The following is a 14,376-nucleotide window of genomic DNA, read 5'->3' on the forward strand; positions in this document are numbered from 1 at the left end:
TTAGAGGATGGTGAGTGTGGGAAGAAAAAAAAAAACCACTGATTGTTTGCAGGTGACTAGACAGGCTGAACATGCTGCAAGATTCTTGGATTAGAAACCGTCCATAAAGTGTACTGGCAGAGTCAACTACAGCCAAGGTCAACTCTTGTAAAGCACCAGTTAGACCTCAGCTAAAGTATTCTGTTCATTCTAAAGCATCACCCTTTGAAAAGACGATCAATGCTTTAACGAGAATGCAGAAGACATATATGAAGGATAAGGGGTTTCAAGCTGGGATACCTCAGCTTGGAGAAGAGAGGTGAAAGAGGTTTGATGGAGCTGCTCAAAATAATGAGCGGTGTTGATAGGATAAAAAATAAACAGTTTCTGGGTCAGAAAGATCAATGAACACTGACTAGAGATTTAAGGTGATTGGCAAAAGTGCTGTGAGGGTGTGTTTGTTTACACAGAGATATATTGTTATCTGGAATGCATGACTTGAAAGCATAATGGAAGCAGATTCAGCAGAAATAATCATTTACAGAGAGCGGACATCACTGGCTAGTGCATCCCAAATTGTCCTGAACCCAGCCACTTGCCAACTAAATATAGGTGGTAGTTTCGACCGCAAGTTTGGGGTCACGTTTGTAGTAAAGGGGCTGTCCCACTGCGGCGACCTAATTGGTGAGTTTAGAAGAGTTTAGGAGAATTTGAAAAAAGTGTTATGTTGAAGACCTCCTTCAACTATGTTGAAGACTAGCTTCGACCAGTTTCCGGAAAATTGGACACCGAATAGTGGAGAGTGAAGACAAGATCCTTCGACCTCCCTTCGACTATGATGAAGACTATCTACGACTACCTTCGACTACCCTCGATTACCTACGACCAACATGCCGACCTACTACGACCTACTTCAACTAAATCTAAGAGTAAAAAAATATCGATTTTTTTTTTCCAGGGCGACCTTTTTTTTTACTTGCGGCCATTTTTCAGCATGTTGAAAAATACGATGCGACCTAGCTGAGGCCTCGAGTACGCAGGGAATACTCTCGAACATGAAGGAGAGTTACAAAGTCCTCCTAGGACTTCGTGTCGACCATGCTGCGAGTATGAGTCAAGGGCAAACACTTCTAAACTCGCCAAGTGGGACAGCCCCTTAAGACACAAATTTCCTTCCACAAAGGACATTTTGAAACAAAAGGATCTTTTCAAGTGTCAAAGGTAGACAAAAATGCTGGAGAAACACAGCGGGTGAGGCAGCATTTACAGAGCGAAGGAATACGTGACGTTTCGGATCGAGACCCTTCATCAGACTGGTGTGGGGGGGGGAGGCTGGAAGAAGAAAGGAAGAGGTGGAGACAGTGGGCTGTGGGAGAGATGGGAAGGGGAGGGGAAGGAGGGAGAAAGCAAGGATTACCTGAAATTGGAGAAGTCAATGTTGATACCGCTGGGGTGTAAACTACCCAAGCGCAATATGAGGTGCTGTTCCTCCAATTTGCGGTGGGACTCACTCTGGCCATGGAGGAGGCCCAGGACAGAAAGGTCGGATTCAGAATGGGAGGGGGAGTTGAAGTGCTGAGCCACCGGGAGATCAGGTTGGTTAATGTGAACTGAGTGGAGGTGGTGGGCGATAGTTTTCAAGTGTCAAGAGTGTTTTATTATCTTATGTTCCCAACGGGACATGTATGTATGCATATAAATATTATGTTTATACACACACAGGCACACATACACCCACATGTATATACGTGTATGTGTGTATATACTATATATAAAGAGATAGAACGACAAATAAACAATGACAGGACAAAATAAAAAATAATGCCCCAAAGTCTATATAGTTCAGAGCCTATTTGGAGGTTTGGCGTTTATTAGCCTGATGGTCATAAAATAAACTATTTTTCAGATGTTTTTATTTGAGGCAACCAGAGGGAAAGATTCAAAGTTCAAAACCACCTTGAAGATATACTACATCTCCAATGACTTAGAGGAATCTCAGACCCATCACAGCTGCAGGTAGAGAAGTCAAATCCGGGATGGGACTGAGATCCTCGAGGCCACACATAAACTCTGAACAACCTCACAAACTAACCAGCCACCCGGCCAACCTTTGCCTAGCAACTACACTAAGTATGGAAGAGTCTGCATTCCCACGCTGACCTCAGTATCATCTTAGAACCCAAAAAATCAGAGAAGAAGTGAGGCATCCTTGATGTTGAAGGCCTATTTAAGAAGTCGATTTAGTTCTCTCAAACTGCATCTGGTTCTTTTGCCAAACACCCTAATTTTGCATGTCAGACAATAGACAATAGGTGCAGGAGTAGGCCATTCGACCCTTCAAGCCATGTCGAGCCAGCACCATGTTCTGTTTACCAGTCCCTCTAACCATTTTCTCTTTATTCTATCAACACCATTCAGTATTTTGAATACTTCTGGATACTCATCCAGTGATTTAATCACTACATTACACTATATGAGAAGGGGAATAAATGTTTTACAATCCCAGGTGATTGTCGACAGATGGTGTTGTGTAGTGGAGAATCTACCTGCACCAACTACACTGACCACTTTCATTTGGGACCACCGTTATGTGAAGTCGGACACATACGATTTCATTTATTTATAGATATTGTTTATGACACTTTGTAAATATTCTTGTTTTGTTTTTTGTATGCTGTTTCACACTTGCTTTTTATTCTTTTATTCTGTTCGAAATAAAGAATTAAATAAATAAATAAAGTGAGCAGAGCTTCAGTTCACGTTATACGGTGGCGCAGCGGTAGAGTTCCCACTTACGCGATTTTTTTTCGCCGACTTGCCGGCACCCGTCATAGTCGCAGAAGGTTGCCGAAAATTTTCAACATGTTGAAAATCCAGTGACGACCAGAAAAAGGTACGACTCTTTGGGCGACTACTCACCACCATATAGGCTTCACCCCGCGACATGTCGCCGAAAAAAATCGCGTAAGTGAGACAGGCACTTTGCAGCGCTTTCAGCATCAGAGACACGGGTTCAATCCCGACTACAGGTGCTGTCTGTACGGAGTTTGTATGTTCTCCCCACGAGAGTTTTTTACCGAGATCTTCGTTTTCCCCCCCACACTCCAAAGATGTAGAGGTTTTGCAGGTAAATTTTTTTCTGTGGGCAGTAGCTTCAGTCCCTGATGCGTTTCTGACAATTCAGCATGTGACTGGGTAGAAGGCAGGCAGATGGACAGAACACAGCGGAAACAGACAGACAGATAAACATATGTGGAACAGACAAGAGGCAGACAGATATACAACTGATAGACAGAGACAGGCAGATAGACAATGAGACAGGCAGATAAAGACACCAGTGGACAGATGAAGCCTGTCTGAGCTTCAGGTTTTCTGTTTTAATCTCATTTTATCCTCCCATCCGATCTTTCGTTCAGGCTAAACAAAGCTGTGAAGACCCATAGTTTAGCTGAGCCTCACAGATATTGTCATTTTCTTGTCATTTTTTTAATGTCCAACATTTGCACCTCATTGTGTAGGAAGGAACTGCAGATGCTGGTTTAAACCGAAGATAGACACAAAAAGCCTGAGTAACTCAGTGGGACAGGCAGCATTTCTGATCGAAGTCTGAAGAAGGATCTCGACCCGGTGGTTGCAGGTAGTGGAAGCAGGTTGGGAGACTGACAAAAACCTCTGGGAACCGCACGGAAACCTTGGGTGGGGCGCAAAGACTCCAGAGGTTTCTGTTCAGGTTTCCTAAGTGGGACAGGGACATTAGCCTCCACAGCCTTCAGTGGAAAATAATTCCACAGATTCACCACCCTCTGACTAAAGAAATTCCTCCTCATCTCCTTCCTAAAAGATGGTCCTTGTATTCTGAGGCTACGTATGTCCTCTGGTCCTAGACTCTCCCACTAATGGAAACATCCTCTCCACATCCACTCTATCCAAGCCTTTCACTATTCTGTATGTTTCAATGAGGTGGCCCCTCATTCTTCTAAACTCCAGCGAGTGCAGGCCCAGTGCCTGCAGAAGCTGAGAAGATAAAACAATTCAACGTAGATTGTGAATCTCCAATATTCTCCGCTCGATTTACTCCATCTGCTATTTGGTTCACACAGTGGTATCCCACCCTCGGAAGCATTAGGTTGTTTTATTGACTTTGTTGAATTGTAATTTTAATTGGTCATTAAATATCCACAAAAAAGTCAGGAGGTATAACTGTTGGCATAAGTATCCTTTTTTTTTACGATGTGATAATCATTATAGAAATGCCATTCAATGTCTTTGGACTAGAAAAGGGAGAAAAAAAATAATGAGAAAGAATAGGAAGCAGCCAACCATCTAAACTAATTGAATCAACTTTAGAATGGGTACAGGAATCAAAGGGTTTGAAGGAGTGTACATTGTTTGAGACCTTGGAGGAGTTGGGATAAACAGAAAAGTTGTCATGAAAGCAAATAGTATTATTAATACTGCCATTGGAAAACAAAGACAAAACATTCAGAACTTTTATAAAATGTTAATTGTGTCTTGGGTTGAATATTATGTTCATTCTGAGGGCCACACGAAGGATGTCAGGTCTTTGGTGTCAATGAAGCAGCAACTTACTAGAATGCTGCCAAAGATAAGAGACTGCAGATATCAAGTCAGCATGGAAACAAGCAGTTTGGTCCAACTTGTCATTGCCAACTGTAACATAATATCCCAAATTCTACACTCAATGACCTGACTGAACCTGCCAACGTACCAAAAGCCTACTTGACCGCCCTATTTACCTGTGACGCCACTTTCAAATAACTCTGTACCTGCACTCCTTGATCCCTCTGCTCTACAACCCCGTGTCCTACCATTCATGGTAAAAATTCCGCCCTGGTCTTTGACTTCCCAAAATACAACACCTTGCACTTATTTGCATTTGACTCCATTAAGCATTCCTCAGCAAAATTGTCCAAATGATCAAGATCCTGCTGTAAATTTTGATAACCATCTTTGCTATCTATGATATCATCCACATTAGTGCCATCTGCAAACTTACTAATCATGCCTTCTATATTCATTATCTAAATCAATAATATAAACCACAAACAGCAATGGTCCCAGCACAGATACATGAGGGATGCCATTAGTCACAGGCCAGCAGTCCAAAAAAAAACAGTCTTTTACCATCACTATCAGCTTCTTTCCATGAAGGCATTTCTCCACCCGGTCACCTATCTCTCCCTGGAACCCATGCAATCTAACCTTCCAGAGCAGTCAGCCTTATTAAATGCCTTGCCGAAGTTCATGTAGCAATGTCTACAGCTTTGCCCTCATCTACCTTTTTGGTTACTTCTTCAAAAAATTCAATTAGGTTTGTGGAGAGGCTTGGTCGGGGTGGGGAACTTGTGGCCTTAAGGCCACATGCGGCCTTCTAAGCCATTAAGTGCGGCCTTTTGAATGAATCCAAATTTTATAGAACAAATCCTTTTATTTTTATTTATATGTTTTTGTTCTTCTTTTATTATTTTTATTTTAATCTTAAAATGAACCTATTTAAAAAACCAAAGAGTAAAAGAACATTTAACAAAATAATCCTCCCCGACTGACGGCCACAATTAAAACTATTAGTAAGTCATGAGGGCTATTTTAACAAAATAATGTACATTTTGAAGTATATCGAATTGAAGTTTCTTGCACGCGGCCTTATTAGATTACAGCTAACAATGCGGTCTTCGGACCTGAAAAGGTTCCCCACCCTTGGGCGTGGCGGAGAAACGTGATAGTCATGTTGAGATTCCTGAATCATTTCTGAGATAAAAATAAGACAAATTGGATTCAGTGCAAGAGGAGTCATTGACAAGACATGCTGTTAAAGTGATTGCCAGAACAAGCAGGGATAGCATTTTGCAAATCTTTTCTTAACACAGTTATTTGGATTGGAGTTACTGGAAGGGTGATGAAAGAGGATTAATGACAATATTCATGAGGGAATTAGATAAATACATAAAGTGAATGATAAACAGGACCATGGGGGAAAATCAGAAAAGGGAATTAAATGGATGTTTCAATTAATGTGCTAAGAGTCCTCATTTTGGGCAGTATCAGGATTCCAGAATCAAAAGCCTAACCTAGTTATTTAGTATAAAGATGGTTCTGCCTCTTCCTCTGCCAGATGCTTCTAGAGAGATCAAATATAAGCCAAAAATGTTAGAAACATTCCTTCCTCAAATGCTACCTGACTGAATAAAATAAGGAGAAGATATCAGGAGGCACAGTGGCACAGCGGTAGAGTTGCTGCCCTACAGCGGTAGAGACCCGGGTGCTGACTGTGTGGAGTTTGTACATTCTCCCTGTGACCGTGTGGGTTTTCTGCGGGTGCTCCGGTTTCCAAAGTCATTCAGGTTTATAGGTTGTGGTTTCAGTAAAATTGTAAACTGTCCTTAGTGTGCAGGAAGGTGCTAGTGTAGGGGTGATCGTTAAATATCATGGACTCGGTGGGCCGAAGGGCCTGCTTCCTCTGAAGATAGACACAAGATTGCTGGAGTAACTCAGCGGGACAGGCAGCATCTCTGGAGAGAAGGAATGGGTGACATTTCGTGTCGAGACACTTCTTCAGGGTCTCAACCCAAAACTTCACCCATTCCTTCTCTCCAGAGATGCTGCCTGTCCCGCTGAGTTACTCCAGCAATCTTGTGTCTACCTTCGATTTAAACCCGCATCTGCAGTTCTTTCCTACACTGTTTGATGGAGCTGTATTCACCCAAAGAGTTGTGAATCTGTGGAATTCTCTGCCACAGATGGCAGTGGAGGATAATTCGCTGGATGTTTTCAAGAGAGAGTTAGATTTAGCTTAAGGCTAACGGAATCAACGGAGATATGGGGAAAAAACGGGAACGGGGTACTGATTTTGGATGATCAGCGATGATCATATTGAATGGTGGTGCAGGGTCAAAAGGCCGAATGGCCTACTGCTGCACCTATTTTCTATGTTTCTAAGAAAAACCTTCTATTTTCATATTTTTTTGTATTTATTTGGGCTCTCCCTTTATACACCTAATATGCTATTCATCTCAACGAATCTTCATCTTAATACATTTAGACGGTTAAGAGGCATTTCTTGCGTGGAGTCATATTATCTTATAGTTATACACCTGTCAGAGCGCAAACATCTATATTTACCCTATTGTACAGTTATAGAATTGTACAGTTGTACTCATAGCGTGGAAAACAGCTCTTCGGCCCAACCTGCCCACACCAACCAACATGTCTTATCTACACTTTTTCTTTCTATTTATAAATACGATCAGCTTGGTCATGCTCGATAACGAAGGAAAGAATCCTGGCATTTTCATTCCATCCTGCTCCACATAATCCCTCAGCTTTGTTATTCTCCTTATAAATATATTATTTGCCGCTTCTCTCTTGCCCCTGTGTACTCGGAGTTCAGAACTCTGCACGGAGCTCTGAGCAGAGTCTAATCAACATTCCATATCACAGAGATGATTTCTTTGTTCCAACTTCAAGCGAGAACACAGGCAGAAAGATGGACTAGCAAGGCCTGACACTAAGGATGGGATGGTCAGTGATGCCAAAGATAACAAAGATGGTGAAAGAGAATGAACTATAAGTACACAGAACTCCCACAGGTAATAAGGAGCGCAGTGTTGCAGTGTGTCTTGGACAAAAAAGAATGGAAAGTTTGCACAGAATTTGAAATAAATAGCAGAGGTCAGCATGGGGCCAATTGTTTAAAAAATATATAAGTCATTGGAGCAGAATTAGGTTATTTGGCCCATCAAGTCTACTCCGCCATTCAAGCATGGCTGATCTATCTTTCCCTCTCAACCCCATTCTCCTGCCCTCTCCCCACCCCCTGTGACAACATTACTAATCAAGAACCTGTCAATCTCCACTTTAAAAATACCCAAAGTCTTGACCTCCACAGCCGTCTGTGGCAATGAATTCCACAGATTCTGGCTAAAGTGATTCCTCCTCATCTCCTTTCTGAAGGTACGTCCTATTAAATTTTCCACTCTGCCTGCATTTCAGCTGGCCATGGAAACACAAGCTTGGTGTGGTCAAGTCGGCCTCTCTGCTGCTTCCTTTAGACCAGGGGAAATTAGTCGGGGAGATATCATTGAAGTATTGTAAAAATAAGTCATTCATTGGATTGAGGGAAAAGGTTGTACCTGAGTGGAGAAAAAAAATTGCCCAGTAGTTTAAGAGTGATTTTTATTAATGCTATTCTGCTGCGAGAGAGATCTTTTGATTCTGTAGCAGTCTGAACTTCAAAGGATGCCTGCCCAGGGCTGCATTTTCCTGATCTTTGTACCACTGTTGGCAGATCACCTGTTTATACCAGCCACTCCCTGACTGGGAGTCAACAGCTGGTGCTGATGTGCACAATATTCCTCTCTTGCCCCTCTGGCTCTTAGTATACTTCACGTGGGAGATTTCTTTATTAGTCCATTGCATTGACAAGACGACTCGTTGTAAACTTTCAATACAAATGTCTCCTGAGAAATGCCTGTGGGATTAACAAGTGTACCGATGGAACTGACATTCCAACCGTGATATGATGCAGAGTGCTTTTACTTTTATTAATGTATATACTTGAAATGATCTGTATCTGTTCCATACACCCCTCCACACTACAGTACCTCAACCTGGCCTGGCAAACCTATTTTCTATAATTATTGACTGTAAAGCACTCATTATAGTTCCTATTAAAGTTTATAGCGGAGTCTGGTATTGATTTTTGTTGAGGTACATTGCCTGCTGTGGAATACTAATGACTCGCAGCCAGACAAAAGAAAGAATGAGCTTTGTTTCAAGGCAATATCCCCTTCGGTGAATACTCTCATTTCTTCTTTCAAGTATTGCCTGTCAAAATAATATTCTAAATGTTTAATGTCAACACCAGAGCTCTCGCCTTTGTCGTGTCCGCCCTCCCCCCCTCCCCACTCATTCACGATACCGTCATCATTCATCTTCATCATGCAGTGGCCATTTCACTTCACTATCTGTTGCTACGAGCTTCATTTACACTTTCAATATCAAACCCAATGTTTTCTATCCGCTGTAGCTAGAACAGCCCTCACCATTTCCCATCAATCCTCAGCACACCCTCAACGTCTGCAAACACCTCTTCTTTCAGGTCCCCTCCTGACACTGTTCACATGTCCTCCTTTGACTCCTGTCCTCCAGTCTTTAGAGTATTGTGTGCAGTTGTGGTCTCCAAATTTTAGGAAGGACATTCTTGCTATTGAGGGAGTGCAGCGTAGTATTACAAGGTTAATTCCCGGGATGGCGGGACTGTCATATGCTGAGAGAATGGAGCAGCTGGGCTTGTGCACTCTGGAGTTTAGAAGGACGAGAGGCATTCTCATTGAAACATATAAGATTGTTAAGGGCTTGGACCCGCTAGAGGCAGGAAACATGTTCCCGATGTTGGGGGAGTCCAGAACCAGGGGCCACAGTTTAAGAATATGGAGTAAGCCATTTAGAACAGAGACGAGGAAACACTTTTTGTCACAGAGAGTGGTGAGTCTGTGGAATTCTCTGCCTCAGAGGGCGGTGGAGGCCGGTTCTCTGGTGCTTTCAAGAGAGAGCTAGATAGGGCTCTTAAAAATAGCCGAGTCAGGGGATATGGGGAGAAGGCAGGAACGGGGTACTGATTGGGGATGAGCAGCCATGATCACATTTTAATGGAGGTGCTGGCTCAAAGGGCCAAATGGCCTACTCCTGCACCAATTGTCTATTGTCTTTTGTTTAAAACACTGGGGTAACTCAGCGGGACAGGCAGCATCTCTGGAGAGACGGAATGGGTGACGTTTCAGGTTGAGACCCTTCTCCGATGCCAATCCTATGCCAGCCACAGAGCAGCTGCGTAATAATGCGATGGAAAATGTAGGGGAAAGGGGACTCAGTGATCTGTGCTTGTGGCCACGTTATGGCACAATGATCAACTCCCATGCCATTGTGAGGAGTGGGCTGATGAAACGGCACTGAGTGGAGCCTGCAGCTCTGATGCGACGTGTACAAAAGGTTGCATTCAGAGATAGCAAGACCCACGGGGAAGGCAAGACCCACGTTGGGGTTTTTGTTATCCTAAATATACTAACACAATGGTATGAACATGAAATTCTCCAATTTTAGTTAACTAACGTACAAACAATTTTCCCCCTCCTCCTCCCATCCATGTACCTGTCTAATTGTTTCTTAAATTTGCAATAGTCCCCGTCTTAACTACCTCCTCTGGCAGCTTGTTCCATACACCCACTGCCCATTGTGTGGAGAAAGTAACCCCTCATTAAAGATTCCTATAAAAGTTACCCCTCATTAAAGATTCCTATTAAATCTTTTCCCCCTTCACCTTAAACCCAGGTTCTCGATCATTTAGTTTTCGAACACTGGCCAGGCACTTACAGTTGAGTAACTTGTCAACACTCACATTCATGTCTCACTCATCATAACTTGGATGAGGGAACAGAGGTGAACCTGTAGCTGTTGAACTGTACCCAGAGAATAGAAATAGTTTCAGCATCAATATTCAATAAGCACCTCCCAGGCCAGAAAACCTACTCTCGGCAAAGCAATGTAGTTTTAATTTCCAGCTCTGCAGTCGGCTGTGACTTGTTGCAGCAGGCTGTCTGCTTCTCCCTTGCAATAGGCATTGATGTTCCTTGCTTCATTAAGTCAACCCATGAGGTTTGCACTGGATAGTGTGGAGTGAAACTCTCACTTTGAGCTGCCTACTCGCGGGTTACAGTTTCAATCAGAACCTACTGAAGGAGGAATTCTTTAACTGAATTGGTCGGTAAGACATTGCATTATTATAGCAGCTATGCCACGCAGTAGGCGGGAATTATTGTTAGTGATTGAAGGTCTGATTTATACAGACAAACAAGGAATCTGGTGAAACCTAATCATGAAACTCACCTGCCTAGTGTCAGGATCCTCTTATTAATTGTGGGTTCAAGTTCTTCTCCCAAGGCTTGAGTCCTTAATTCAGGCCATTGTCCAGAGAGATGGTCAGAGTCATTACATCAAAGTGACACCTATCTTCTTAGAATCATATAATCACACAGCATGGAAACAGGCCATCTTGCCCATGCCGACCAGGATGCCCCATCTACGCTGGTGCCACCTGCCCGGTTTGGCTAACGTCCCTCTAAACCCTTCCTGTCCATGCACCTGTCCAATTTTTTTTTAAATGCTGTATTGTGCATGCCCCAAGTACATCATTTGGAGGAACTGAAGGAAATTCACATTAGTCAGGAAATGGTGTTGGGTAGACTGATGGGACTGAAGGCTGATAAATTCCCAGGGCCTGACGGTCTGCATCCCAGGGTACTCAAGGAGGAAAAGGGGAAGTACAACAAGACCTGGGTGTGCTTGTACATTAATCACTTAAAGTAAGCATGCAGGTACTGAAGGCAATGAAGAAAGCTAATGGCATGTTGGCCTTCATAACAAGAGGATTTGAGTATAGTAGCAAAGAGATCGTTCTGCAGTTGTACAGGGCCCTGGTGAGACCACACCTGGAGTATTGTGTGCAGTTTTGGTCTCCTAATTTGAGGTAGGACATTCTTGCTATTGAGGGAGTGCAGCGTAGGTTCATGAGGTTAATTCCCGGGATGGCGCTAATGTCACATGATGAAAGAATTGAATGACTGGGCTTGTAGTCACTGGAATTTAGGATGAGAGGGGATCTTATAGAAACATATAAAATTATTAAGGGATTGGACACGCTAGATGCAGGAAACATGCTCCCGATGTTGGGAGAGTCCAGAACCAGGGGCCACAGTTTAATAAGATACCATTCTTTCTCTCAGAGAGGCTGCCTGTCCCGCTAAGTTACTCCAAATGTTTGTGTCCATCTGTGGTTTAAACCAGCATCTGCAGTTCCTTCCTACACATTCAAACTCTTTCGACTGGATCTGGAATCAATGAACTTCGCACACCTCCAGATTCAGAGACGGTTTCTGTGCAGCTGTTATCAGGCAACTGAATCATCCTACCACAACCAGAGAGCAATGCTGAGCTACTACCTACCTCATTGGTGATGCTCAGACCAATCTGGATCAGACTTTGCTGGCTTTACCTTGCACTAAACGTTATTCCCCTATCATGTATGTAATGGAATCATGTATCGTCTTTCTGCTGACTGGATAGCACGCAACAAAAAGCTTTTCACTGTACCTCGGTACACGTGACAGTAAACTAAGCTGAACTGATGACTTGATGCAGTTCTACCAACTGAGCCATATCTGAATATCAGTGGACATGATTTCAAAGGTCTCCAGCTTTAGCTGCAGTTTGGTTTATATCAATCAGACAGTGTATTCTATATGTGGGATTTTCTGCTTAGCACACCAAGAGATCTCACATGTAACATGATCTTAAGCCTCTCCAAAGTGCACTGGTTGTTCGTGGAGCTGTCACAATGCTTCTCTCGGATGGAAATGCTTACTTGGGCATTTTCCCATTTTCTTTCGACATGGTTCCCAGCGATATCTGGTGGAGATCTTTTGGCTGCTTTAACCTCCAGAAACAGTTTGTGAATAGACGCAGCCTTCATTCATTTCCATCATCTCTGCTTCCCTCACAAGCAGAAATAAAGCAACAAAACTTGCATTAAACGGCCTCTCGGTGAAATGTCCAAAGCACGTGCGTGGAGCGGGTTGGAGCTAGATTTATGACTAGGGCTTAGCCAGGTGCAAAGAGCTAACAACAGAGGAATGTGTCTATAAACTGGGTCGGGAGATATAGGTTTGCCAATGTCACTCTGACCATAGTGCAGTACAGGAAAGAGAAATACTAGTCTCACTAAAAATACACTGCAGTGATCATTTACCTGCAAACTTTTGAGGAACGCACCTGGGTCTTTCAAGCTTCAGGCAGAAGTCCACAGTTTCTAGATGGCGGGTGGCTCGTTCTAGCGTGAGATATAATGTGGACCTTCATTATTGAGTGTACAGAGTCCAATTGGAACCAGCAATCTGAAAGACTTGCCAGTGGACCATGCATACACTCCAGGGTCAGGGGTCTCAGAGTGCATTGGATGGTGATTACTTCAAATGCCCCCCATTGAATCTCTTGAATCTTCAGTCTTGCATCTTGAATCATTCCTGTAATATTCATTAATTACTAGAGGCTTGTGCTGGAATTAACCATATATCAAAATTATCAAAAAATATCAGCATTGAACTATAAGGGGACAACAGATTTTTAAAAAACTAAAGTCAACAAAGTAACTTAGTGAGTAAACAGAAGGGGGTAAGTGATGGAAAGCACTGCTGACAGTCGTGGAACATTTCAAGTTGGGGGTGTACAATCAGAGGAGGATTTCATCCTGGGATGGGAAGGAAGATGTGTGAGAATTGCCAGGAAGCATTCGGGTTTAGAGAGATACACTGTGCAAACGGACCCATCGGCCCACCATATCCACGCCGACCATCGATTGCCTCCACACTAGTTGTATGTTTTATACCACTTTTGCATCCTACACACTAGGGACAATTTACAAAAGCCAATTAATCTACAAACTTGTGTGTCCTTGGAATGTGGGAGGAAACCAGATCACCCAGTGAAAACCCACGCAGTCACAGGAGAACGTACAAACTGCGCATGGACAGCACCCTTAGTCAGGAACAAATCCGTGTCTCTGCCACTGTGAGGTAGTGGCTTCACTGTCTGGCCCTTCACCACTGTCTTTTTACAGCATTTTCTTTCTTTTTACTGCCTTGCAGAATTTAATCTGTGTATTTTATGTATAATTTATGTTTGGACTTGTTTTCCAACTGGGAATTCCTTGCACTAATGTCTTGTTTTTCCTTTTGCAGTCTTTTTCTCCACACTGTCTTGTAGAATTGATGTATAATTTAAGTTTGTGTGTTGTGTGAGTCGATGTGCCTGTGGTGCGGTGGGAAACAAGATTTCCATTGTACCTGCACCTTATCATACTTGTGCACATGACAATAAAACCAACTTGGTAAATTCTCCTGAGCAGTAAGACCACAGAGGGAAGTGAAATCGATACAGGAACAGGAACTGCTATATGTCCATGTACACGAATTATAAGGTCATAAGAAATAGGAGTGGAATTAGGCCATTTGGCCCATCAAGACTACTCCGCCATTCAATCATGGCTGATCTATCTCTCCCTCCTAACCCCATTCTCCTGCCATCTCCCCATAACCCCTGACACCCGTACTCATCAAGAATTTTTCTAACTCTGCCTTAAAAATAGAAACATAGAAACATAGAAATTAGGTGCAGGAGTAGGCCATTCGGCCCTTCGAGCCTGCACCGCCATTCAATATGATCATTGCTGATCATCCAACTCAGTATCCCGTACCTGCCTTCTCTCCATACCCTCTGATCCCCTTAGCCGCAAGGGCCACATCTAACACCCTCTTAAATATAGCTATA

This window comes from Leucoraja erinacea, chromosome 32, assembly GCF_028641065.1.
Source record: "Leucoraja erinacea ecotype New England chromosome 32, Leri_hhj_1, whole genome shotgun sequence".
In the NCBI taxonomy this organism is placed as follows: domain Eukaryota; kingdom Metazoa; phylum Chordata; class Chondrichthyes; order Rajiformes; family Rajidae; genus Leucoraja; species Leucoraja erinaceus.